We start from the raw sequence: 25,283 nt of genomic DNA, 5'->3' as shown, positions 1-25,283 counted from the left end.
CTTTCTTTGCCCATTTGTGGAAGCCAACTGAATGTCAGATGGCTCAGGAGCCTTCTGATGTAATCCATGCATCTCTGAGCAGGTGAAGAGTGGATGTAAAGGGCAAACAGACATATCTGCACATTACCTCCTCAAGGCAGTGTCTTCTGAATTGGTCTTGTCAAGAGAATCTCAATCAACAATGGGATATAAATTCAGGAGAAATTGAGAGGAAATTTATGAGTTAAAGCTTAAGTGATTGGCTTAGGAAAGCAAGTACCATATAGTGTGAGGCATAATAACATTATGGTATTGGACATTATTTAGTTGTAGTTTCCTTTATGTGTCTGTATAAAATCAACTTTTAGTTATATAATTTGCTCTATAATATAGGTACTTTGTTTCAATCTCTCTCTTTCCACTATAAGAATTGCATACACGTTTTAAAGCCAGTTTAATTTAAAAAAAAACAAACAAAAAACTAATTTGGCCAGGCGTGGTGGCTTACACCTGTAATCACAACACTTTGAGAGGCTGAGGCAGGCGGATCTCCTGAGGCCAGGAGTTCAAGGTCAGCCGGGTCAACATGGCGAAACCCCATCTGTACTTAAAATACAAAAAAAATTGGTGGGCGTGGTGGTGGGCGCCTGTGATCCCAGCTATTTGGGAGGCTGAGGCAGGAAAATCACTTGAACCCGGGAGGACTATGTTGCAGTCAGTCTAGATTGTGCCACTGCACTCCAGCCTGGCCTGGGTGACAGAGTGAGGCTGTCTCAAAAAAAAAAAAAAAAGAAATGTATTAATTTATTAGCTTCTATTGTGTGATGAAAGATTATACTTCTGTGCTTAGATCATATTGATAGTATTTATAACATTAACGTAATTCTATATTTTGCTCCAAAAAAAAATTTGTGGTCAGGCATGCTGGCTCATGCCTGTAATCCCAGCACTTTGGGAGGCTGAGGTGGGAGGATCACTTAAGGTCAGGAGTTTGAGACCAGCCTGGCCAACATAGTGAAACCCTGTCTCTACTAAAAATACAAAACTTAGCTGGGCATGGTGGTGTGTTCCTGTAGTCCCAGATACTTGAGAAGCTGAGGCAGAAGAATCGCTTGAACCCTGGAGGCGGAGGTTGTAGTGAACTGAGATTATGCCACTGAACTCCACTCTGGGCAACAGAGTGAGACTCAGTCTCAAAAAAAAAAAAAAATTTGCATTGCTGCAAAATGAGAAAGCTGCTCCTCTAGCCAGAGTATGGCTAAGGGAAGTACATCATAACTTTTAATCATTGATATGTGATTAAAATCTTAAAGTTTTGATAACATTTTAATTAATGATTTAAGATGTTTGGCTAATTTCCATCTGAATTTAGATTCAAGGACTCTGCAAGCCTGTTTTAATCTCTATGCTTAAAAAATCTACATATTAATAAAATCAGCCTTACTACATACAAGCTGTCAACAAACTCTGTTCTAAACACAGTGGCGGTATGAAGTCAAGTACCTTTCTAGCTAATGGTAGTCAGCTTATACAGTTGTTCAATGGGGCAACACAATCATATCTCCAATTGTTACAGAGATTGAAATGTTTATCATCTGAACTACTGCATTTGGTGGCAAAGTTTTCTTTCTGAAGAAGGTTTTTGGTAAAATACAGATCTATCAACAGGAGATACCATTACATTTTTAGCACTTACCAAATCATTTGCAGAGGGATAGACTCAGAATATGATTGTTTCCATGAAAAACAGTGAACAATAAAAACTGAACTAAATGGAATAAAGAACACAAGTATTGGAATGGGAGGCAAATGTTAAGAGGAAGAGATACAGGAAAATGTATCAACTCATTATTCAAGCTTTATTTACATCACAAAAAGTTTCCATTCACAAACTTTTCAAGTAAAACTGAAAGGTTTCCATGATATTTTAAAAATATAATCTGCATTTTATCTTCGCAAGAACTTGGAACAATATTCTATCCACCATTCCTGATCCAAACAAGTGCCCAATCTTCATCTATCTTGCCTCATATTTTCAGTATAAAGAGCTCATTCACTTTTTAGGGAAAAACACAAATAACACAACGGCACAATTCTTAAGGTTCTCATTATATACATCCCTATAGCTAATAATGCACACATCATTTCCATTTCTAGGTTGACTAATTTTGATGGGCAGAAGTATTCTAAAGTATGCTTTTATAAACCTCATATCACAGAGTACTCCATTGTTGAAACATGGCTTAATGCATGCTTTAGGATGGGTGAAGGAAGGAGAGAAGGGAAAAAGAAAAGATGAAGAAAGGAAGAAAAGAAGAAAGAAAAAAGAAGGTGAAGGAAAGAAAGAGAGATGAAGAAAGAAAATGAAAATATGACCATGTTACAAAGAAAATTGAAAATATATAATTATTTTTTCTTAATTTTAGCGTGTGTAGAAACTCTTAAGGCTGATGATGAGATAGATATTTTTGCCATAAATTACATGAATTATATTCATTTTTACATTCTTATTATACAGCATTAGAATATGTTGTGTTATATATAGACTCCTTAGAAGATACATGTAAATAAAATAAAATTAAAAAAAGCTGCTTTCAACTTAGTGACTATCACTCCTGTCTATCTCTGTGTGCATGTATTACGCATACACACACACACCCCACACTAAGAACCCACTAAATATTGTTAAGTTCTTGGAAAATATGACCTTAAGTGAAATGACATACAATAGGTCCTTGAATAACGTACTCATTTAGATATAATTATAATATGCAAAAAATGGATTTTGTTATGCATCGTTTTGATTAAAGTCAGTTTCCAAGAACCTATTGATGACATTAAGTGAGGAGTTTATACACACACAAACATGCACACACACAACACACACACACACACCCACACACACAAAGGTAGTTATACACAATATACTGACTGCCTTATAAGAATGTTTTTTCTATCTTGTAGTAATACATGAGTACCACATTTTTCAATGCATTTAATCATGCTGTATCTGAGAATGTGACTTATTAAGTCCCATAAATATATCTAGTACATTTTAGAGTATAAATGTTCAACGTATTATTGTAGATAGATAATATGAAACTGTGCTAGGGAGTGGAGTGAGGAATAATTTAAGAAAAGGCTCTTGCTGAACCAATTTACCTATGGGAGATCAGAATATGCCACCCCAAAACAGGATGGTTTGGCATAAGGATTGTTGAGCTGAAGGCAATTAAGAAGCAGATGAAGAAAAGCTCTCTGCCTCTATTTACCTAAAAGGACGATATACATTTACAAAGACAAAAAATATCCCCCTTCCCCTCTAAACCAGGGAGAACAAATGTTATCCACTGAAGAGAACTTTAGACTGTTATGGGCCTGGAGATGGCACCAGAGGAATCTACGTTAACAAGCTTTACTTAGCCTTTATCTGCCTTTTCTTTGCCTTGCCTCAAGTTGCTGTCTTTAGAAATTCAAAATCCTTTTCCTTTGTCATGTCACTTCCCTAAAACTTTACTGTTCTTTGTTGAACAACGCGTTATATAAGCTGAAATTCAAACTCACCTCCTTGGCAACTACTCATTCCCTTGCTGTCTTCCATGTATATATGAAATACACATGTCAATAAACTTCTCTGGCTTTTCTCTTGTTAATCTCTCTTTTGGTCCATGGGTCCATTCCAACTAATACTTTATCAGAATTGAGGAAAAAAATATTTTTCCTCCTCCAAATAGCTATTTAGTATTTTCTGGCTGACAGAGCAACTGTATTGACAGAGGACTCACATTTCATTCTCTTTCCAACACTCTTCTTTTGATACACTTTAATTATAATCCTTAAAAATCAGTCTCTCTGTTAGAAGTTGACATGATATATGAAGGAAAAGGGCCACTTTTTAATTCTGGAAGTTAATGCAATAACATAAAGTAGAAAAATAGCATATTTTGAAATATATTTCATGTCAAACACAGACATATCCTTCTAAAATGCAGCATCAGGAAATACTTAGGCATAATAACAGAGTTCAAACTATGATTTCAAAACAGAGAATTTGACAATTCAAGCATGGATATGATAAGCCTCTGTTCTGATTTTTTTTTCCAAATATTCCGATAGTGGAAAATGTTCAAACAAAATTTGAAGGGGGAGGACTGTGTACTATCTTATTTTCCCTCAATATTTTTCTTATATACCTTAAAGTAATTTTATTCTGCAATATTGTGTCGATCTATGAATTTCTCAACCATTGTTTCTGAATTGCAATAAAGTCAAACCAAGCAAGATGGCCTTAATATTTCTCTCATCTTGACGAAACTTTAAACACTTTTCTTCCTGACTGCATGTCCTGACTTTGATTTTCTTAGAGCGTTTACTTTAGAAAATTTTCCATTGTAAATTCTTCCTATGACTCTTTGAGATATAAATATTCTCCCAGCCACTTGTTAGTTTTATAACCCAGGGTTGTCTCAGAAACCTTGGAGACATCCCTTTGAAATATTGTTATCCAGAAAGATATTTTCCCGGTTTCCCAGTTTGTATGGAAAATAGGAGCCTAAATTCCATAAGCAACAATTAAACGCATGTGGTCCAAACTCAGGGAACAACCTTCCCTTCACTTCCTCCAATGCTTTTCCACTAAAATTTTCTTGCATTGTGTTTCAAAAGAACTGAGTTCAATTTCTATCCACTATTGCAATAGCCTTGAATAAAGTCTTACCTGTTTAACTCTATCTGGTGTAATTTTTCTTCAAGAGAACCTTAATTAGTCAAGTTCTATTCTGGCAATGGGATTCATATTGGAACTTAATTTTATATTAAAAAATGGATAAATAATCACAAACATAAAACATGAATATATGTTTCCAACAACATTGTGTGCACCAAACCAGGCACTAAATGGCAAAGGTATAAATAATCACAATAACAACTTTTGTGGTGATAGAGTTTTTTCTAGCTACACTAGATAGGCTGATATTCTTAAAATAAAAATTCTTACATATTAGCCAAAAGACACTTCTGCCAGACAAAAGTTTTATTCATTATTACAAGGATTCTAGACCTTTTAAAATTAAGATATTCTGTTTCAAAGTCAATGTACAAATTCCCATAAGTTCTTAAAAAATAGGGGCAGGTTTCATGGTGACCTGTTCAAAGATCTATTGCTGAGACAGATTTTAGTACATCAGTTTGGTTCACTATCCCAGTTGGTCACAAATATGAGTTTTTGTTATTACTTCAATTATCTTATTCATTGCTTACTCAAAATAATTTTTAAGTCTTATCCCATGCAGAAATCAGATGGTAAGGTTTTTAAAGTAACTATATGACTATTAGACTTACTTCCATGTAACTTGCTTTATTTTTGCCTGTCTTTAAGATTTATTACATAAAAAATAATAAAAATTAATTTTAATGTATTCCTAAAATTTCAAAATCTTGCTTGTTTAAAAAAATTAGTCTTAATTAAAAAAACACTATGAAAGAAAATAAGCCTTTAAGTGATCTATATTATCCTAACAATGTTGTTATGTTACTTAAATCAAAATTTGTGAAAAAAATAGGTTCACACTTCTGAATCTCAAATGAATTTTATAGATCAAAAATTGCCACCAAAGGTGCTCAGAAACAATGACTAAAATTTCCATCTCTAGCAATTTTATGTATAAGAAAATTGTCCCAAAAATACTAGCTAATAAATTAGAGTTTGGTTACAAAATGAACCATGATAAAATCTATCACAGTAGGAAAATTTTAGAAAAGGTCAAGACCACTTAGATGATCTTACCTTCAATTTTAGACCAAGGAAAGTTTATAAGTGAAATTTAACCCTTCAAAAATGCCCCCCAACATAGTATCTTATTCTTGTGCAACCTGGAAACACACAAAAAAACTGATATTAGAAGCTAGGTTATTTTATTTGCTGCTGGATTATTTGCTTATTTGTTGTTTTAAATCAGAAAAAAAAAATCCACATCTTCTGGTAGCCTAGAAATAATCAATAGCCTTGTAGACAACCAAGTATCCAGGTTGTCTTATGAACTAAGCATAAGATAGAATTAAACTAGACACTGCTAAAATGAACGGACAATTTTTAGTGGTATGTATACAAAGCTTAAAGTTCAAATAATGTAAATGGCCTACTTCAAACATATTTTCTAAACTATAGAATTTTACGCCAAACAGTATGTTCTGACACAGTAAACTGCCTCTGGCTTTCTTAAAAGTGATTTATTTTATACTGCAAATTATTCTGTCATGTCCATTTGGTATATATGTGTTCCTTTCTGATTTTCTCAACAACTATCTCTTAGAAGAAAAACATTTTCTTTTTAGAAACCATTTTGAATACATAATCACATATATGTAACAGAACATTTAAAAAGAAACTGTTTCAGCCAAAACTATGCTACCTACTCTTAGTGAAGAGAGTTGCAGACAACTTTTGTAGGACATGGAAAAGAAGCGACTGAAGTTCAGTGTGTAACATTTATATGATTAAATATAATATAAATAATATAATGATTAAAGATGGGAGGCTCAGGTAGCTTGGAGACTGAGGATTTGGGAGGAAAGCAATATTACAGTGTGATGATTGTAAGTTATCGACAGTCATCAGACTTCTTGCATTTCTCCATAAGCTTGATGACAAGAACATCAGGGGGGCCTCTCTGAAAAGAATTAAATTTACAGAAGTTAGAGAATTTAGAGAAATTAGTTGACGGGTGTCTGACTTTCACTTGACACTTTTAAAGGGTGAAAGCCTAAATGAAGAACTTTTCAGATTAACGGTCTGCAGTTAGGAAGTAACTGTATTCCAACTAGAGATGAGTCTCAAGTGAGTATCTCCCACCAGCAAATGTGGGCCATGCAAGAGAGTAGACAAGAAGGAGATGATCTCAAGCCCAACCCAAGAGAATCACCATGAGGAATGAGGAGACCTCAGCAGTAAGACGCTGGGCTGTGCAGCCACATCCGCGGGAACAGCAAAAGTAAGTGACCAGATGACAAATTCTCCAGCCATCCCAGGAATTGCCAGAAACAGCTATCCAAATTTGGAGGTCTCCAAAGAATCTGCCTACGTGGTTCACAATCTCAGGAGTTGCCAAAATCAGACCTAGAGAGCACAGCAATGCACTCTTTCTTTTCTCTTTACCTCTAATACTTTTTCCAGGGTCAAACCTGGAGGAGATGAAAATCAGTATTTAGTAAGTTGAAGAAACAGAGATGAATAAGGCAGAGAGAGAGCAAGGTTGTCGACACCCAGATTCTAAGGCAGCTGGGATGCCTACAAAAGGATAATCCATGCGGAAAAAAAATTGAAGTAGATTTCTAGCCAAACTTACAAGTCCTCTGTGTCTAATGTATTTCAGAGTAGGAGATAAAGTATTTGTTGGATTAGCGCATTAGCAAAATTATCTAGAGAAAGGAATACATGTGTAATGTCCAATAAAAGCCAGTGATTCTCCAGTTGAACATAAAATGGACTAAGTTGATGAGAAATGTGGGGCTTTTTCAACAAGTAGTTTAAAATCAAAATCATGAAGGTGGATGAAATATTTCTTTACCCCTCCCCCAAAAAAACGGATAAAGCCACTTCTACTATCTTTGTTATTTTTCACTATACTAGCCCTAATTATTTCATTACTAACTTACCATCAATTGAAAGTTATAAAATGCATGTTTCCATCATGATACTATATCATATATATTTTAAAAGATGGTTATAAAAGTCATCTGTAATTATTAAATTAAATTTTGAGTCAATATATATTTGTATTGGGCTATGAATATGCATAAGAAATTAATATTCTGAATAATATGTACTCTTTCAGTGCCCTGGAAAAGACAATAGGAGCCTGATACAATTTGTTATTCTTGCACAGTGACAGTTAATCAAAAATTATTAACCCATTATCAAACTATCATTTCCATGACAAAGACTAGAGGAAAACACGCAGACTGTGTCCAGATTTCTTCCAGATATCTACCAGCAAAATATCACCAAAATTAAACAATGAAAGATAGAGGAAAAGAGAAAAAGGTCAGAGGGAGAGGAGAGAGAGAGAAAGAGAGAGAATGATTATGTTTTACATAAAAAACAGTAAATTGAATTCCTTACTTGATTTTTATAGGTATTGTTCATCCAGTTTGTAGTAAAGGGAACATGGCTATAGACAGGAAACTGTCATTGTTGAAAATCTGGAACTTAAAAGTATTTGGTAATTTTAAATGCAGGACATGTATTTTCGAAACCATTCATAATTAAGAAATTAAAAATATTTTAGTAACATTTGTGAAAAACAGAAAGAAAATATTTAAAAGCCTTTGCTCTTCGGAGATAATGCCTGGCATTTGTAGATTCCTTTCACCTCTACACTATGCTAAAACCTGGCTTTGTCTAAAAACAACTTTAGCTATAAATGGTCACTTCCTATAAAAGCTTTTCTTTGTTATTGTCATAGCATTACAGAATATTGATGACTTCAACATCACCTACACAGAAAAACTGTACATGACTTTTGGAAAAAAAATGAGAGATTTAGGGCAAGCAAATTTAGGGTGTTGTTGTAGATTCAAAAAAAAATTACATTTTGGGTTAAGTATATTTTCAATGTTTCAGTTATAATTGTAAATCTATAAATGCTGGTAGAGGTAACCTCATTAGAAATAACTCCTTATTGTAAGAGCAAAGAGAAAAACTGAAATGCTAAAACGGATACTCGTTCTTAATAGCATCAAGAAACACCAAATACTCGGCAAATATCCAAAGATTATGTTCAATGACTCTGAACAAGGAAACAAGCAAAAAATTAAGTGAAACATGAATGAAAGAAATTACATAAATCTAAACAAAGGTATATATATTAATGGATTGTAAAACTCAATAGCTGAAGGATTCTAAAGTCTCCTCATGTAATGTCAATAAAAATTTCGGCAATTTTGAAGAAATTGAAGAATTAATTCTAAAACACATACAATTCAAATTACAAAGTGTATGCAAGTAATTTATGACTTTACTGCTTAATTCTATCAGCATATAAAGAAGAAAACATCTTAAACAAACTATTACAAAAAATAGTAGGAAACACATACTATTTTGTTTTTTGATGTAAGCATAACCCTGATAACAAAACTGACAAAAATAAAGAATGAAAAGTACACATGAATATCCTCATTAACACAGATACCAAAATACTTAATGAATTTATTTAAAAAATAAATCAAATCCAGCAATCTATAAAACGAATAATGCATTATGACCATGTGGGTTTTACCAAGAATGCATGGTTGGTTTAATGTATAAAATAAATAAAATCTTATTAGCAGAATGAGGGGAAAAAAACACAAACAACATAGAAAATTCATGTATCAAAAGTAAACATGTATTCAAGATAAAAAAAATGTTAGGCAAATTAGGAATAGAAAGTAACTTCCACAATCTGATAAGCAAAATATTTATATTAAAGAAAACAGAACTAAACTAAACTAAAGCTGACGGAAAGAAGAAGGCAAGATTATACAATCTTATAATTTCTATTCATCATGGTACTTGGAATTCCTAGCCACTGAAATAAAGCAAGGATGAAAGATATATATTAACAACAAAGAAGAAATATGCTATTTAGAAACAGCATGATCGTTTATGTATAAAATATTGAATACATATATGACTCCTTTTATTGCTTTCTTTGTTACTTTATTGAACTCCATAAATATGGCATTTTTTAAAAAATTTGAAGGTTTATGGCAATCCTGTGTTCAGCAAATTTATTAGCCATTTTTTCCATGTGCTCACGTCATGTCTGTTTGTCAGAGTTTGGTAATTCATGCAATATTTCAAACTTTTTCATTGTTATATCTGTTATGATTATCTGTAATCAGTGGTTTTTACTATTAATTACTATTATAATTATTTTGGGATGCCGCAAACCATTCCCACATTACATTGAACTTAATTCATGAAATGTTTTGTGTGTTCTGATTGCTCCACCTACTGGCCATTCTCCCATCTTTCTCCATCTCTTCAGGCCTCTGTACTCCTTGAGACACAACAATATTAAAATTAGACTAATTAATAACCCTACAATGGCTAAGGGTTCAAGTGAAAGAATTGCACATCTCTCACCTTAAATCAAAAACTAGAAATTATTGAGCTTAATGAGGAAGGCATGTTGTAACCAAGATAGGCTGAACGCTAGCCATCTTGCACCCAACAGTTAGCCAAGCTGTGAATTCAAAGAAAAACTTCTTAAGGGAAACTAAAAGTGCTATTCTAGTGAATACACAAATGATAAGAAAGCCAAAAAACCTTATTGGTGATAAGTAGAAAGTTTGAGTGATCTGAATAGAAGATCAAACAAGACACAACATTTTCTTAAGCCAAAACAAAATCCAGAGCAAGGACCTAGCTCTCTTCAAAGCTATGAAGGCTGAGAGAGGTGAGGAAGCCACAGAAGAAAAATTGGAATCTAGAAGATGTTGGTTCATAAGGCTTAAGGAAATAAGCCATGTCCACAACCCAAAAGTACAAGGTGAAGCAGCAACCACATGATTACATCAACAGATGCAGGAAAGGCTTTCGATAAAATTCAACACCCCTTCATGTCAAAAACTCTCAAAAAACTAGGTATTGAAGGAACAGACCTTGAATTGATAAGAGCCGTATATGAAAAATTCACAGCCAACATTATATTGAATTGGCAAAAGCTGGAGTATTTCCCTTGAAAACCAGCACAGGACAAAGGTACACCCTGTCACCACTCCTATTCAACATAGTATTGGAAGTTCTGGCCAGAGCACTCAGGCAAGAGAAAGAAAAAGGGGCATCCAAATAGGAAGAGAGGAAGTCAAACTATCCCTGCTAGCACAAGACATGAACCTATATTCAGAAACCCTAAAAATCCAGGCCCAAAAGGTCCGTAAATTGATAAACAACTTCAGCAAGCCTCAAGATACAAAATCAATGTACAAAAATCACTAGCACTACTGGACACCAATAACAGTCAAGGATCCAAATCAGGAATGCAATCCCATTCATAATTGCCACACACACACATACACACACAACCTAGAAATATAATTAAACAGGAAGGTGAAAGATCTCCACCAAAGAACTACAAAACACTGCTTAAAGAAATCAGAGATGACACAAACAAATGGAAAACATTCCATGCTAGTGAATAGAAAGTATTATTTTTGCTAAAATGCCTATAATATCCAAAGTAATTTATAGATTCAATGTTATTCCTATTAAACTACCAATGGCATTCTTCACATAACTAGAAAAGGCTATTTTAATATTCATATGGAACCCAAAAAAGGGTCTGAATAGCCAAGGCATTCCTAAGCAAAAAATACAGAGCTGGAAGCATCTGACTACCCAACTTCAAACTATACTACAGGGCTACAGTAACCAAAACAGCATGGTACTGGTACAAAAACACGCACATAGACCAACGGAATAGAACAGAGATCCCAGAAATAAGGTCACACGCCTACAACTATCTGAACTTTGACAAAGCTGACAAAAACAACCAATGGGGAAAGGACTCCCTATTTAGTAAATGTGTTGGGAGAACTGACTAGCCATATGCAGAAGATTAAAACTAGACCCTTTCCTTATACCATATATAAAAATGAAATCAAGATGCATTAAAGACTTAAATGTAAAACCAAAAACTATAAAAACCCATTTCCCTGGATATAGGAACAGGCAAAGATTGCATACCAAGATGCCAAAAGCAATCGCAACAAAAGTAAAATTTGACAAATGGGATCTAATTAATCTAAAGAGGTTCTGTACAACAAAAGAAACCATCAACAGAGTGAACAGACAAACCTACAGAATGAGAGAAATTTTTTTACAAACTATGCATCTGACAAAGGTCTAATATCCAGCATCTAAAAAGAATTTAAACAAATTTTTAAGGAAAAAACAACCCCATTAAAAAGTGGGCGAAGGACATGAACAGACACTTTTCAAGACAAAACATACATATGGGCAACAAGCATACAGAAAAAAGTCTCAACAACCCTAATCATTAGAGAAATCCAAGTCAAAACCACAATAAGATACTATCTCACACCAGTCAAAATGACTATTGTTACAATTTAAAAAGTTAAAAAAATAGTAGATGCCAGCGAGGCTGCAGAAAAAAGCAATGCTTATACACTGCTGGTGGGAGTGGAAATTAGTCCAACTATTGTGGAAGAGAGTGTGGCAATTCCTCACGGACCTAAGAACAGAAGTACCATTCGACCCTGCAATCTCATTACTGAGTTTATACCCAAAGGAATAAAAATTATTGGTTTTTTGAAAGGATCAACAAAATTGATAGACCGCTAGCAAGATTAATAAAGAAAAAAAGAGAGAAGAATCAAATAGATGCAATAAAAAATGATAAAGGGGATATCACCACTGATCCCACAGAAATACAAACTACCGTCAGAGAATATTACAAACACCTCTATGCAAATAAACTAGAAAATCTAGAAGAAATGGATAAATTCCTCAACACATACACCCTCCCAAGACTAAACCAGGAAGAAGTTGAATCTCTGAATAGACCAATAACAGGAGCTGAAATTGTGGCAATAATCAATAGCTTACCAACCAAAAAAAGTCCAGGACCAGATGGGTTCACAGCCGAATTCTACCAGAGGTACAAGGAGGAGCTGGTACCATTCCTTCTGAAACTATTCCAATCAATAGAAAAAGAGGGAATCCTCCCTAACTCATTTTATGAGGCCAGCATCATCCTGATACCAAAGCCTGGCAGACACACAACCAAAAAAGAGAATTTTAGACCAATATCCTTGATGAACATTGATGCAAAAATCCTCAATAAAATACTGGCAAACAGAATCCAGCAGCACATCAAAAAGCTTATCCACCATGATCAAGTGGGCTTCATCCCTGGGATGCAAGGCTGGTTCAATATACGCAAATCAATAAATGTAATCCAGCATATAAACAGAAGCAAAGACAAAAACCACATGATTATCTCAATAGATGCAGAAAAGGCCTTTGACAAAATTCAACAACCCTTCATGCTAAAAAATCTCAATAAATTAGGAATTGATGGGACGTATCTCAAAATAATAAGAGCTATTTATGACAAACCCACAGCCAATATCATACTGAATGGGCAAAAACTGGAAGCATTCCCTTTGAAAACTGGCACAAGACAGGGATGCCCTCTCTCACCACTTCTATTCAACATAGTGTTGGAAGTTCTGGCCAGAGCAATTAGGCAAGAGAAGGAAATCAAGGGTATTCAATTAGGAAAAGAGGAAGTCAAATTGTCCCTGTTTGCAGATGACATGACTGTATATCTAGAAAACCCCATTGTCTCAGCCCAAAATCTCCTTAAGCTGATAAGCAACTTCAGCAAAGTCTCAGGATACAAAATCAATGTGCAAAAATCACAAGCATTCTTATAAATCAATAACAGACAAACAGAGAGCCAAATCATGAGTGAACTCCCATTCACAATTGCTTCAAAGATAATAAAATACCTAGGAATCCAACTTACAAGGGATGTGAAAGACCTCTTCAAGGAGAACTACAAACCACTGCTCAAGGAAATGAAAGAGGATACAAACAAATGGAAGAACATTCCATGCTCATGGGTAGGAAGAATCAATATCATGAAAATGGCCATCCTTCCCAAGGTAATTTACAGATTCAATGCCATCCCCATCAAGCTACCAATGACTTTCTTCACAGAATTGGAAAAAACTACTTTAAAGTTCATATGGAACCAAAAAAGAGCCCGCATCACCAAGTCAATCCTAAGCCAAAAGAACAAAGCTGGAGGCATCACACTACCTGACTTCAAACTATACTACAAGGCTACAGTAACCAAAACAGCATGGTACTGGTACCAAAACAGAGATATAGATCAATGGAACAGAACAGAGCCCTCAGAAATAATGCCACATATCTACAACTATCTGATCTTTGACAAACCTGACAAAAACAAGAAATGGGGAAAGGATTCCCTATTTAATAAATGGTGCTGGGAAAACTGGCTAGCCATATGGAGAAAGCTGAAACTGGATCCCTTCCTTACACCGTATACAAAAATCAATTCAAGATGGATTAAAGACTTAAATGTTAGACCTAAAACCATAAAAACCCCAGAAGAAAACCTAGGCATTACCATTCAGGACATAGGCATGGGCAAAAACACCAAAAGCAATGGCAACAAAAGCCAAAATTGACAAATGGGATCTAATTAAACTCAAGAGCTTCTGCACAGCAAAAGAAACTACCATCAGAGTGAACAGGCAACCTACAAAATGGGAGAAAATTTTTGCAACCTACTCATCTGACAAAGGGCTAATATCCAGAATCTACAATCAACTCCAACAAATTTACAAGAAAAAAACAAACAACCCCATCAAAAAGTGGGCAAAGGACATGAACAGACACTTCTCAAAAGAAGACATTTATGCAGCCAAAAAACACATGAAAAAATGCTCACCATCACTGGCCATCAGAGAAATGCAAATCAAAACCACAATGAGATACCATCTCACACCAGTTAGAATGGCAATCATTAAAAAGTCAGGAAACAACAGGTGCTGGAGAGGATGTGGAGAAATAGGAACACTTTTACAGTGTTGGTGGGACTGTAAACTAGTTCAACCCTTGTGGAAGTCAGTGTGGCGATTCCTCAGGGATCTAGAACTAGAAATTCCATTCGACCCAGCCATCCCATTACTGGGTATATACCCAAAGGACTATAAATCATGCTGCTATAAAGACACATGCACACGTATGTTTATTGCAGCATTATTCACAATAGCAAAGACTTGGAACCAACCCAAATGTCCAACAATGATAGACGGGATTAAGAAAATGTGGCACATATACACCATGGAATACTATGCAGCCATAAAAAATGATGAGTTCATGTCCTTTGTAGGGACATGGATGAAATTGGAAATCATCATTCTCAGTAAACTATCGCAAGAACAAAAAACCAAACACCGCATATTCTCACTCATAGGTGGGAATTGAACAATGAGAACACATGGACACAGGAAGGGGAACATCACACTTCGGGGACTGTTGTGGGGTGGGGGGGAGGGGGGAGGGATAGCATTGGGAGATATACCTAATGCTAGATGACGAGTTGGTGGGTGCAGTACACCAGCATGGCACATGTATACATATGTAACTTACCTGCACATTGCGCACATGTACCATAAAACCTAAAGTATAATAATAATAATAATAATAATAATAATAATAATAATAAAAGAAAAAAAAAGAACCATTTGTTTATGATCAAAAAAAAATTATTATATCAATAAGACACATGCATGTAAATGTTCATTGTGTCACTATTCACAATAGCAAAGACATGGAATCAATTTAAATGCCCATCAATGGTTGAATGGATAAAAAAAAATGTGCTACTTAAACCACACTTGGAATGCGGTACATTCCATGTGTACCACATGGAATACTATGCAGCCATATAAAGGACGAGCTCATGTCTTTTGCATGAGCACGGATGGAGCTGGAGGCAATTACCCTTGGCAAACAAATGCAGGAACAGAAAACCAAATACTTTATGTTCTCACTTATAAGTGGGATATTAATGATGATCACATGCGGACACATAGAGGGGAACAACACACACTGAGGCCTATTGAAGGGTGGAGGGTGGGAGGAGTGAGAGGATCAGGAAAAATAACTGGTGGGTACTAGGCTTAATGCCTGAGTGATGAAATAATCTGTACAACCAACCCCCATGACACAAGTTTACCTACATAACAAACATGGACATGTACTCCTGAACATAAAAGTTAAATAAAAAAAAAACCTAAAAATTACATGCAATATTTGTAGTGGTACAAATATATTTATGTAACTGTAAAAAACAGAGACGTATAAGAATATACACAAAATGTAATAATGGTTACTTCCAAACAATACATGAAGGCTAGAAGTTGATTTTTTTTTAATCTGTAAGATTTTAATTCTTTTAAAAAAGAGAATGTATTAGTGCATTGTTTTACAATTTTAAAAAAACGTACAAGAAACTTCTTATTTCTACCATATTGGTCTGCTTCTTTGTATTTTTTCTGGTTGGAAAAAATCCAACCCAAATCAGTCTTTTCAAACTTTATCTACATTGGTTAGAGATGGAGCCTTATAGAACATTGAATTAAAGGTAGACATCCAAGCAGTTATTGTATGGAACAGATCTGTGTACTAAATATGAACGTGTGTATTGTGTGTGGGCTTATAGTATTAACAATATGCATTATGTCTTTTTGTTTTTTATGTGTATTGTTTGTGTACCTGTGAATTTCAGTATTCGTGAGCTATGCATTAATGTATACCACAGTTAAATAAATGAATTAGTTGCAGAAAAAGGAAGATCAAAGCTGGAAGGCTTTATCTATCTGATTTTAAGATGTACTAAAAAGCCACAGAAATAAATAATTAAATAAATAAATAAATAAACTAGAATAGGTAGGAATTAGTCAACTTTATCCGTAAAGGGCCAGATATTAAATATTTCAGGCCTTGTGGGACACATATGAGGTGTCTGTCACTTTTTGCCCCTCTTCCTCCTCCTTTCTCCTCTTCTGCCTCTTTTTCTACCTCTTGTTTTGACAACACTTTAAAGTTGCCAAAATTGTTATTAGATTGCGAGCCACGTAAAAACAGCCCAGGAGTCATAATTTGGCAATTTTTGGAACAAAGGCAAAAAACAGACCCACAGTAGCCTTTCCACTAACACTTCACAGGAATTTGATGGATCAGGAAAAATCTTTGAAACACATGATTCCAGGACAACTGGGTAACCATATGAAAAACAAAAGTTAACCTTAACCCCTACCTCCTAACAAACACAAAATTAATTAAAGAAGGAGCAAAGGTAAGAGTAAAAGGCCAAACTACAAAGTATTTAGAAGAAAACAGGGGATTATCTTCATAGCCTGCTATGAAACAACACAGTAAGCAACAACCATAAGAGACAACTTTAATATATTAGAGTTTCTTAAAAATGTAAAACTTTTATTCTTCAAAAGATACCTCTACATAAATTATAAACTGGAAGAAAAATATTTGCAGAACATGTGTCTAACACTTGAATGCCAAATACACAAAACTGTATGACAACTCAATAATATAAGGACAAATTTTAAAATGGACAAAATACTTGAAAGAAACTTCCTGAAGGAATGTGCATGAATAAGTAATAATTACATGAAGTGCTCAATATCCATTGATAAAAAATTCTTAAATAGGCAAAATGAATCTATAGTGATAGAAAACAATCAGGGGTTGCTTGGGGAAAAGGATGGAGAAAATTGATTGGAAAAAAGTACCTGGGAACTCTTTAGAGTATTTAAATGTTCTATACCTTGTTCAGAGTGGTAGTTACATGTGTGCATATACTTTTCAAAACTGTATAGTTAATGTTGGTATATTTCATTGATTTCAATGTATGTAAATCTAACCTCAAATATCCATAAATATAATAGTCATACGGAAGGTCACTTCCAAATTGGTGGAGGAATAGTTGAAAAAATAGTCTAATATTATCATTTTTTAATCTGGATAATGGCTCCAGGATAGTTTGTTATGGCATTCAATTTATTTTGTATATGGCTGAAATTTTAAAACTCTTAAGCTAAAAAGCATTTGTCACATGCTTTTGCTGAAATATTGGTTCCTTGTAACTTCTCACTTAATTCAAGCAGACATCTAAAGGTGATTTATTTTCCACCCAGAAAACTAAGAGTACAAGGATTCACTTGTGTCCACAAGGGAATCAAGTGATCCAGGAGAATGTGCTTCACTATTTTTTGCTTTTCCTGACCCTTAAACAGTTTCTAATTCCTCTTGCTAAAAAAGGAAAAGGGATGGCTGGGCGTGGTGGCTCCCACATATAATCCCAGCACTTTGGGAGGATAAGGCGGGTGGATCACTTGAGGTCAGGAGTTCCAGACCAGCCTGGCCAAATATGGCAATACCTCGTCTCTACTAAAAATATACAAATTAGTCGGGGTGGTGGCTCACTCTCGTAATCTCAGCTACTAGGGTGGCTGAGGCATGAGAATCACTTGAACCCAGGAGGTGGAGATTGCAGTGAGTGGAGATCATGTCCCTGAACTCCAGCCTAGATGACAGAATAAGACTCTGTCAAAAAAAAAAAAGGGAAAAGGAAGCAAAGAAAATAGAAAAGTTACTTCCTCTAAGGTAACCCTAGGAGTTTTCTTCACTATATTTAGGAACATAATTAGCTTTTTAAAAAAAAAAATTGATGCATTCTTGCTTTCTCTCTGTATGGAACTACATTATGCAGAAGTGTTAATGATGTTTTCAAGGTGACAATGTTATCCCACAACATATAATTTCCTCTCTTAAAAGTACTATCTTTGAAATGGGCTCACATAATATGTAAATATATGGTGATAAATGTATAGTCTCATTACAAACTATAAGAATTATTCCATATATGTAAAATATGAACTACTACAATTGGGTGTAAAACCAAGGTTGTAAATTTAATTTTAATAATTTGCCTATAATGTTTATCAGTCCAAAGTGATTTGAAAAGAAAATCTGTTTATTATCATGAGTTTTACAATATTCTTACATTACTTCTATCATTATGTATGAGACAAATCATGACGTGACAGCATGTGACAGGTGTAGCAGATGCTGTGGATCAGCTTACACAAAACTTATTCCAACTACCTCCTTTGCACATGTTTCTGAACTGCAGAACTGAGAAGCTAAAATTATACTTAAAAGATTCAATTGCAGCTATGATTCTATGTATGATTGGGGTTACTCTGACAAGATTATTTTTTATATAAGACATTGTTCAGAATGTACTATGAAGGGGACGGGTGTTACACTTTTTGCAGTTACAAATCATGGCAGAAGTGCTGTGGTTCTGGTGTTAGCTGTGGGTCTGTAGTTGGCAATGCCGGCATCAGCTTTCTGGAACCAGTCATCTGGATCATAGGAAAGGCAGCATTTCCTAGGTGATATGGTTTGGCTATGTCCCCACTAAAATCTCATCTCAAATTGTAGCTCCCATAATTCCCTTGTGTTGTGAGGGGACCCAGCGGGAGATAATTGAATCATGGGGGCGGTTTCTCCCATAGTGTTCTCATGGTAGTGAGTAAGTCTCATGAGAACTGATGGTTTTATAAGAGGAAACCCCTTTCACCTGGCTCTCATTGTCTTGTCTGGCACCATGTGAGACATGTATTTTGCCTTTTGCCATGATTGTGAGGCCTCCCCAGCCACGTGGACCTGTGAGTCCATTAAACCTCTCTCTTTTGTAAATCGTCCAGTCTCAGGTATGTCTTTGACAGCAGTGTGAAAATGGCCAAATATACTATAGCAGATCAGTTATGTTGTGGTTTTGCATCTCATCCCTGGCAGGTCAAAACAGAATCTATCTCTTCCATCCTTTCCATAATGTGTGAACTATTTATGCCACTTAATAAATCCCTTCAGCTTGAAGAAGCTAGAGTATACTGTTTTTTGTAACTAATATCCCTAACTGCTATTGCAGACTTCACATAAAAACATCCTGTTGAAGATGAGGAACTAGAAGTAGAAGGTTCTTTCCCCAGGGACATATGATATTAAAAAAAAGCTACAGGTAGCTGGTCTTTACTGTGTACATTATCAACCTCTTACCCAAAATACTATAGTGGTATTCACTGCCATAACTATTTACAGTATATTCAGCTGTTTTCTTACAGTCTTAGCAAAACCATCTTCTCATCTGTTATGACTTGCATGTATCCCCTAAATTTTGTGTATTGGAAACTATATGCCCAAACTCATATGTTGATGATATTTGGAGGTAGGGCCTTTGGAGGAGCTAATCAAGATTAGATAAGGTTGTTAGAGTTAGTCCCCCATGTTGAGACTGGTGGCTTTAGAAGAAAAGGAAGAGAGATGTGAGCTGACTTGCATGCTTTTGCCCTCTCACTATGTGATGCCCTCTCACCATGTATGATACAGCAATAAAACCCTCACCAGATGCCAATGCCATACTCTTGGACTTCCCAGCCTCCAGAACCATAAGAAATATTTTTTTTTCTTTATAAATTACCCAGTCCACAGTATTCTGTTACAGCAACAGAAAAGCAATTAAGACACCATCTCACACCTGGTTTTGTCTATACCTTGTGAGAACCTCACAACTGTAATTTTTCTGTATAACACGTCAATTAAAATAGATTCTAGACAAAATGTCAGTATTAAAACAATCAGGAAAACAGGGCTGGGTTGATAATAAGGCCACAATATTTGCTGCCTCTGAGAATTTGGGAAGGAATGGATTTCAAGAAGAAGTTTTCTGATTGCATATCTAGTTCTTATTCATATACACACAAGCCTAAGGGGAAAAATTCAGGCTTGTCGTCCTTTTGATTGCTTAAAAGCATGTAGCAGCTTCCAATTTACCCTTCTTAACAAAACAAGTCAGGCTGCAGAAAGATCATGGTTTTGAATTCAGCCATGGCTTTTAATTTATTTCTTTTAGGCTTTGCTTGACTGTAAAGCTCTGGAAGCTGAGGTTCAAAGGCAATTGTGTTTAAAGAAAATACTTAGTTGGGAATATTCTAACAGCAACTGATGGGTTTAATAATTCTCGTAGATAATATATAAAATTTTGAATAGCTAGCATTTAGGTAAATAATTGCAAAGAAACACCTTTCTTTTGGAATAAATTACATGGAGTCCTGTTGTTATCTACTTGCAAATAATCTCATTCACGTTTTGATGAAACTCACAATGTACACATTTTCTGAGGAAAATGGAAACAGGAGGCCTCCTGAAGATACAATAAGATGATTATATTTATTTTCAAACCTTTAAGGAAAGCTCCTGCAAGTTAGGCTAAAATGTAAATTTTAGTGAGGATTCTATTAGAAGTTCCAAGGCAACAGTTACTTTCAAAAACGATAGACCCACTGTGAGCAAAAGAGAGAAGATAAGGACTCTGACCGAGCTGGCATCGTTGAATAAGGGCCCTGATTTGCTGCTCAATAGTTGACTCTGCAGGTTTCAATTATAGGAATAGCTGAAATAATACTGCTCTACAATATTACTGGTAGAATTTGCAAAGAATTGATGTATAGAGTTTAAGTGTGTGTCTCTGTGTGTGTGTTTGTGTGCATGTGCAGCACACAGACATGCATTATGAACAGGGAGTTATTCAAGTAAAAAGCACCTGCAGCTACCATAACAGGTATGATCTAGGCTGACCCATGATGCTTGGGTGGGTGGTGGGACATTAAGAATAGAACATTTAACTACAGGCATGCTTATATTTCAGTTATGTATAGGCCCACTACACCTCTAAATTGTTGCACTAGGGTCTTTATTTTGGCTGGAATTAAAGGCCAGTTCCCAAAATTTGTGCAGAATCTTTGTAGTTACATAATTAAAAATTGAAAGAATTAAAAAAAGACAACTGTAGTCTCACTGATTTTTTTAAATAAAATTAAAAGACCAGTATAACTGTAAGCCCTAGTTCAGAAAAATATTAATTCCTTAAGATCTAGACTCAGAATGTAGGGTTTGAATCACAATTCTCTCAGTCACTAGCAATGTGATCCTGAGAAGATTACTTAGTCTCTCTGTCCCACAGTGCCTGGTTTATAAACTGGGAATAATATTTATTTTAAAGGATTAAATGATAAGCTACAGATACGTCTTTTTGCAGTGTGACTGGAACATAGTAAACATGTAATAAGTGCTGGTTGCTGTTACCGTAATGATCACTGTATTTCTATATTGTATATTTCTGGATATTAGTACTTTTGATATAAGACTAGACAGTGAATTCCTCAATTACAAGGGCTGTGTCTCCAGTGAACAAGAAAATGCCTGTCACACAGCACTCACATTAAAAGCTTAGTTGAATTGATACAACTTGTCAGAGAGACTAATACTGAGGGCACGATGGCCTTATCATCAGCATATCCTCATTACTTTGACTAGATTATTTAATTTATTCTCTTTTACTCCCTTTTACTTCTACTTCAGTTAAAGGCAACTGGGGAGTACAGAACATTGAACATTTAGCTTTTTGGGGCTATGTCCGTAGTTTATTCACTACTTAGGGTGACCTATGCACATGCTAAATGATTAAAGAAGGCAAATTCTAGGACGGTAAGTAGAGAAATGTGCATTATAGATTGAAGGCATGTGATGGGCAAAAAAGCCTGAGGAACTGACAATAGGTGGAGGTCAGTAAACAAACTGAAAAACAAATGTAAGGGAAAACATCTGATAAAATTAAAAAATAAATATCTTATTTAAAAAGAATATACATCTTCTTAAATATATATTTTTATATTTATGTTAAGTAAAATAGAAGTTACTAAAGGAACTTCCACCTTTGTATATTTGCTTGAATATTATATCTTTAAAATAGCTTTTGCAAGAGTTGTTTCACAAAAGAAGTTGATCTTACAGGTATTGTAGTTTTCTCTAAAATGCCTAAAGATTAATACTCCGCAAAGTATTTCAGTCAATTTCAAGTTGGGGAATTTGGATGACCAAGACATCTCTGTTCTCTCAATTCCTCAAAGGACATACACCGAAGTTAGTTGTGATAGTAGTTATGATGCCTATTAAGGGTGAGATCCTTCCAGGTTCTAGCCTCTATTGTCCTCCAACACAGCACTCTGAAATTCTAGCATTAATGACTGTTATTGGCTATTTAAAACAAGCAACTTCACTTGGATCTACCCATCCAGTTTCCAAGCTACCAATATTATCTTGTTGCATTGTTTTTGTTGTTGTTTCTTTTTTTGCGACAGAGTCTCTCTCTGTAGCCAGGCTGGAGGACAGTGGCGTGACCCCGGCTCACTGCAATCTCCGCTTCCCTGGTTCAAGGGATTCTCCTGCCTCAGCCTCCCAAGTAGCTGGGATTACAGGCATGAGCCACCGTGTCTGGCCGTTACATTGTTTATGTACAAGCTAGATGATAAGGACCAGGCAACACTTGTGCTATCATATTGCATGTGTGCAAGGATACACGGCCTGTTGATACACACAGGAGAGACTAAGAAAGGCAGACCTGGCCATGGCCTACATACTTGCTTACTGAACTGTGTATTCCATGAAAGAAGGGAGCATGAACATATGTTTAGCAGGACACTTAAAGTCTTGCAAATTTCCTGGCACACAGTATTGTATTCTAGTTGTTTGTTAAATAAACGAATGGTCTGTATACAATATAGCATCTCTCTCTCTCTCTCAACAAATAGCACATTTTTTAAATAGGTAAATAACAAAGGGCCTTCCAATTTAATGATAATAATACATGGTTGGCTAGCCATTACAGCTCTTTGTGATTGTTGGTCTGTGAATTTGAAGGCACTATTTCTCAAAGCAAAGTCCAGAAACCACTTGATCAAAGGTCATCTGAGTTGCTGTTTAAAATTTCAGATTCCTGGGGTTTCTTCCTGCATCTCCACCTCTGACAACAATATTCAGGAAACTATATAATCAACAGTCTACCAAGGTGATTTTGTGTACACTACTATTTCAAAACCTTAGTGCTAGTTCATTCTCTAGGTGAACAAATGAAACAAGTATAAATATGATAAAAAGTAAGAGATCTATTGATCACATTTCTACATGAAGAGATTTCCTATTTCAGAAATTGAAGTAATCAGCTTTTTAAAAAAGCCTTTTTGGGAATCAGTGTAAGTTTCATAATTCAGCCAATTGACCAATAAATATTAAAAAATGTATAACTTTCTTATATTTCATCATTTAAAAAAATGAGAAATTATTCCATAGTCTATGTCTGTCTGTATACATTATTTAGCTCCCACTTATAAGTGAGAACATGCGGTAATAGACTTTCTGTTTCTGAGTTATTTCACGTAAGATAATGGCCTACAATTGCAATAATAGACATTGGAGACTTCGAAGAATGGGAGGGTGGGAGGAGGGTAAAAGATGAGAGATTGCTTAATGGGTACAATGTACACTATTTGGGTGATGACTACACTGGACATTTGGTAATCATCACCCAAATCATTACTCAAATAGTGTACATTGTACCCATAAAGCAATCTCTCAGCCCCTCACTACTACACAATATATACATATGACAAAACAACACTTGTACACCTTAAATTTATACAAATAAAACATTACAAAAGAAAATTGAAGAATGATCCTATTTATAATAGTGACATGAGCTAATTTGAAACCATGTACTCATAGGAGATATAAGAAGAAACAATAACATGTCCTAGAAGGCCAAAAACTGAAGACTTGAATGAAATGAAAGACATATCATTATCTTGAATGAGAAGATTGAATATTACAAAAGCGTTCATTTACTCTAATATACAAACTTAACATTAATCTACAAATTTAACATAATTCCAATCAAACATTTTTGGAGGGTTTTGGATCTGGCATGTTTACATGACAGAATAAATGTGAATAATCACCAGGTAATTCTATAAAAAGAAAGTTATTAAGACAGAGTTCTCCTATAATGAATGATAAACATAATATTGGGCTACAGAACAGAAGTAGGTATACAAATATGGAAGACTACACTACATTTATTTTGAAATTAAATTTTTGATAAAGTTAGAATTTTCAGTCAGTGGATACTTGATACTTTATTTAAAACACAGTTGTCAACTTTTTACTATATGTCAGGCTATATGAAAATATTAACAGATTTAAGTCTCTTTACAATCTTACAAAGATTTACAAGTTAAAATTTTAAAATTTATAATTTTAGATACAAGCCATTATCAGCATTATATAACACACGAGAAACCGAAGCCCAGAGAGGTTATGTCACTTGCTGAAAGCAACAGCAATAGTAAGTAGTAGAGCCAGGTTGTCTGAATGTTCTTTAATACCATGATATGAGATTTAGACTGGCATTTGAAGAAAAAGAATTAAAATCATACTAGAATTCTTATTTTAAAAGTAGATTCAAAATAGAATTTTATTTCATTTAAATGAACAACATAAAACCAGGAACGTATTAGAAAAAAAATTGGTAAGTATTTGCATCAATTGATGTGGTAAAACACGAAATGTGATATCAAGTTACATAAAGGAAAAATATTGAACCAGAAATACCATTTCACATAGAAATGTTTAAAATGTTTCATATTTCACATAGAAATATTTAAAATCTATACCTCTAAAATATTTGTGAAAAAATTCAAAATATGATAAGAAAGTACATTGTGGTATATGTTTAAATTGTGGTAATATGTTTGTTTTTTTCCTATTGTCACAGCTT

At 34.8% G+C, this 25,283-nt stretch overlaps 1 protein-coding gene across 19 annotated transcripts in view; it reads right to left on the bottom strand.

Annotated features, from left to right (window-relative positions):
• The window catches only part of PCDH15 (protocadherin related 15), a 1,013,670-nt gene that overhangs the window by 618,750 nt on the left and 369,637 nt on the right, over positions 1 to 25,283 (bottom strand). The window contains exon 1 of one of the 19 annotated variants that reach the window (XM_054522575.2): positions 8,099 to 8,184. The exons of the other annotated variants lie outside the window; for them this stretch is intronic. The gene's annotated coding sequence lies outside the window, so the exon portion shown is untranslated. Of the gene's footprint in view, positions 1 to 8,098; positions 8,185 to 25,283 lie in introns of those variants that run through there. 19 annotated transcript variants of the gene reach the window in all.

The sequence above is a fragment of the Pongo abelii genome, chromosome 8 (genome assembly GCF_028885655.2).
Source record: "Pongo abelii isolate AG06213 chromosome 8, NHGRI_mPonAbe1-v2.0_pri, whole genome shotgun sequence".
In the NCBI taxonomy this organism is placed as follows: domain Eukaryota; kingdom Metazoa; phylum Chordata; class Mammalia; order Primates; family Hominidae; genus Pongo; species Pongo abelii.
Note: the sequence above shows the minus strand (reverse complement) of the source record. Positions and strands in the feature narration are given on the sequence as shown.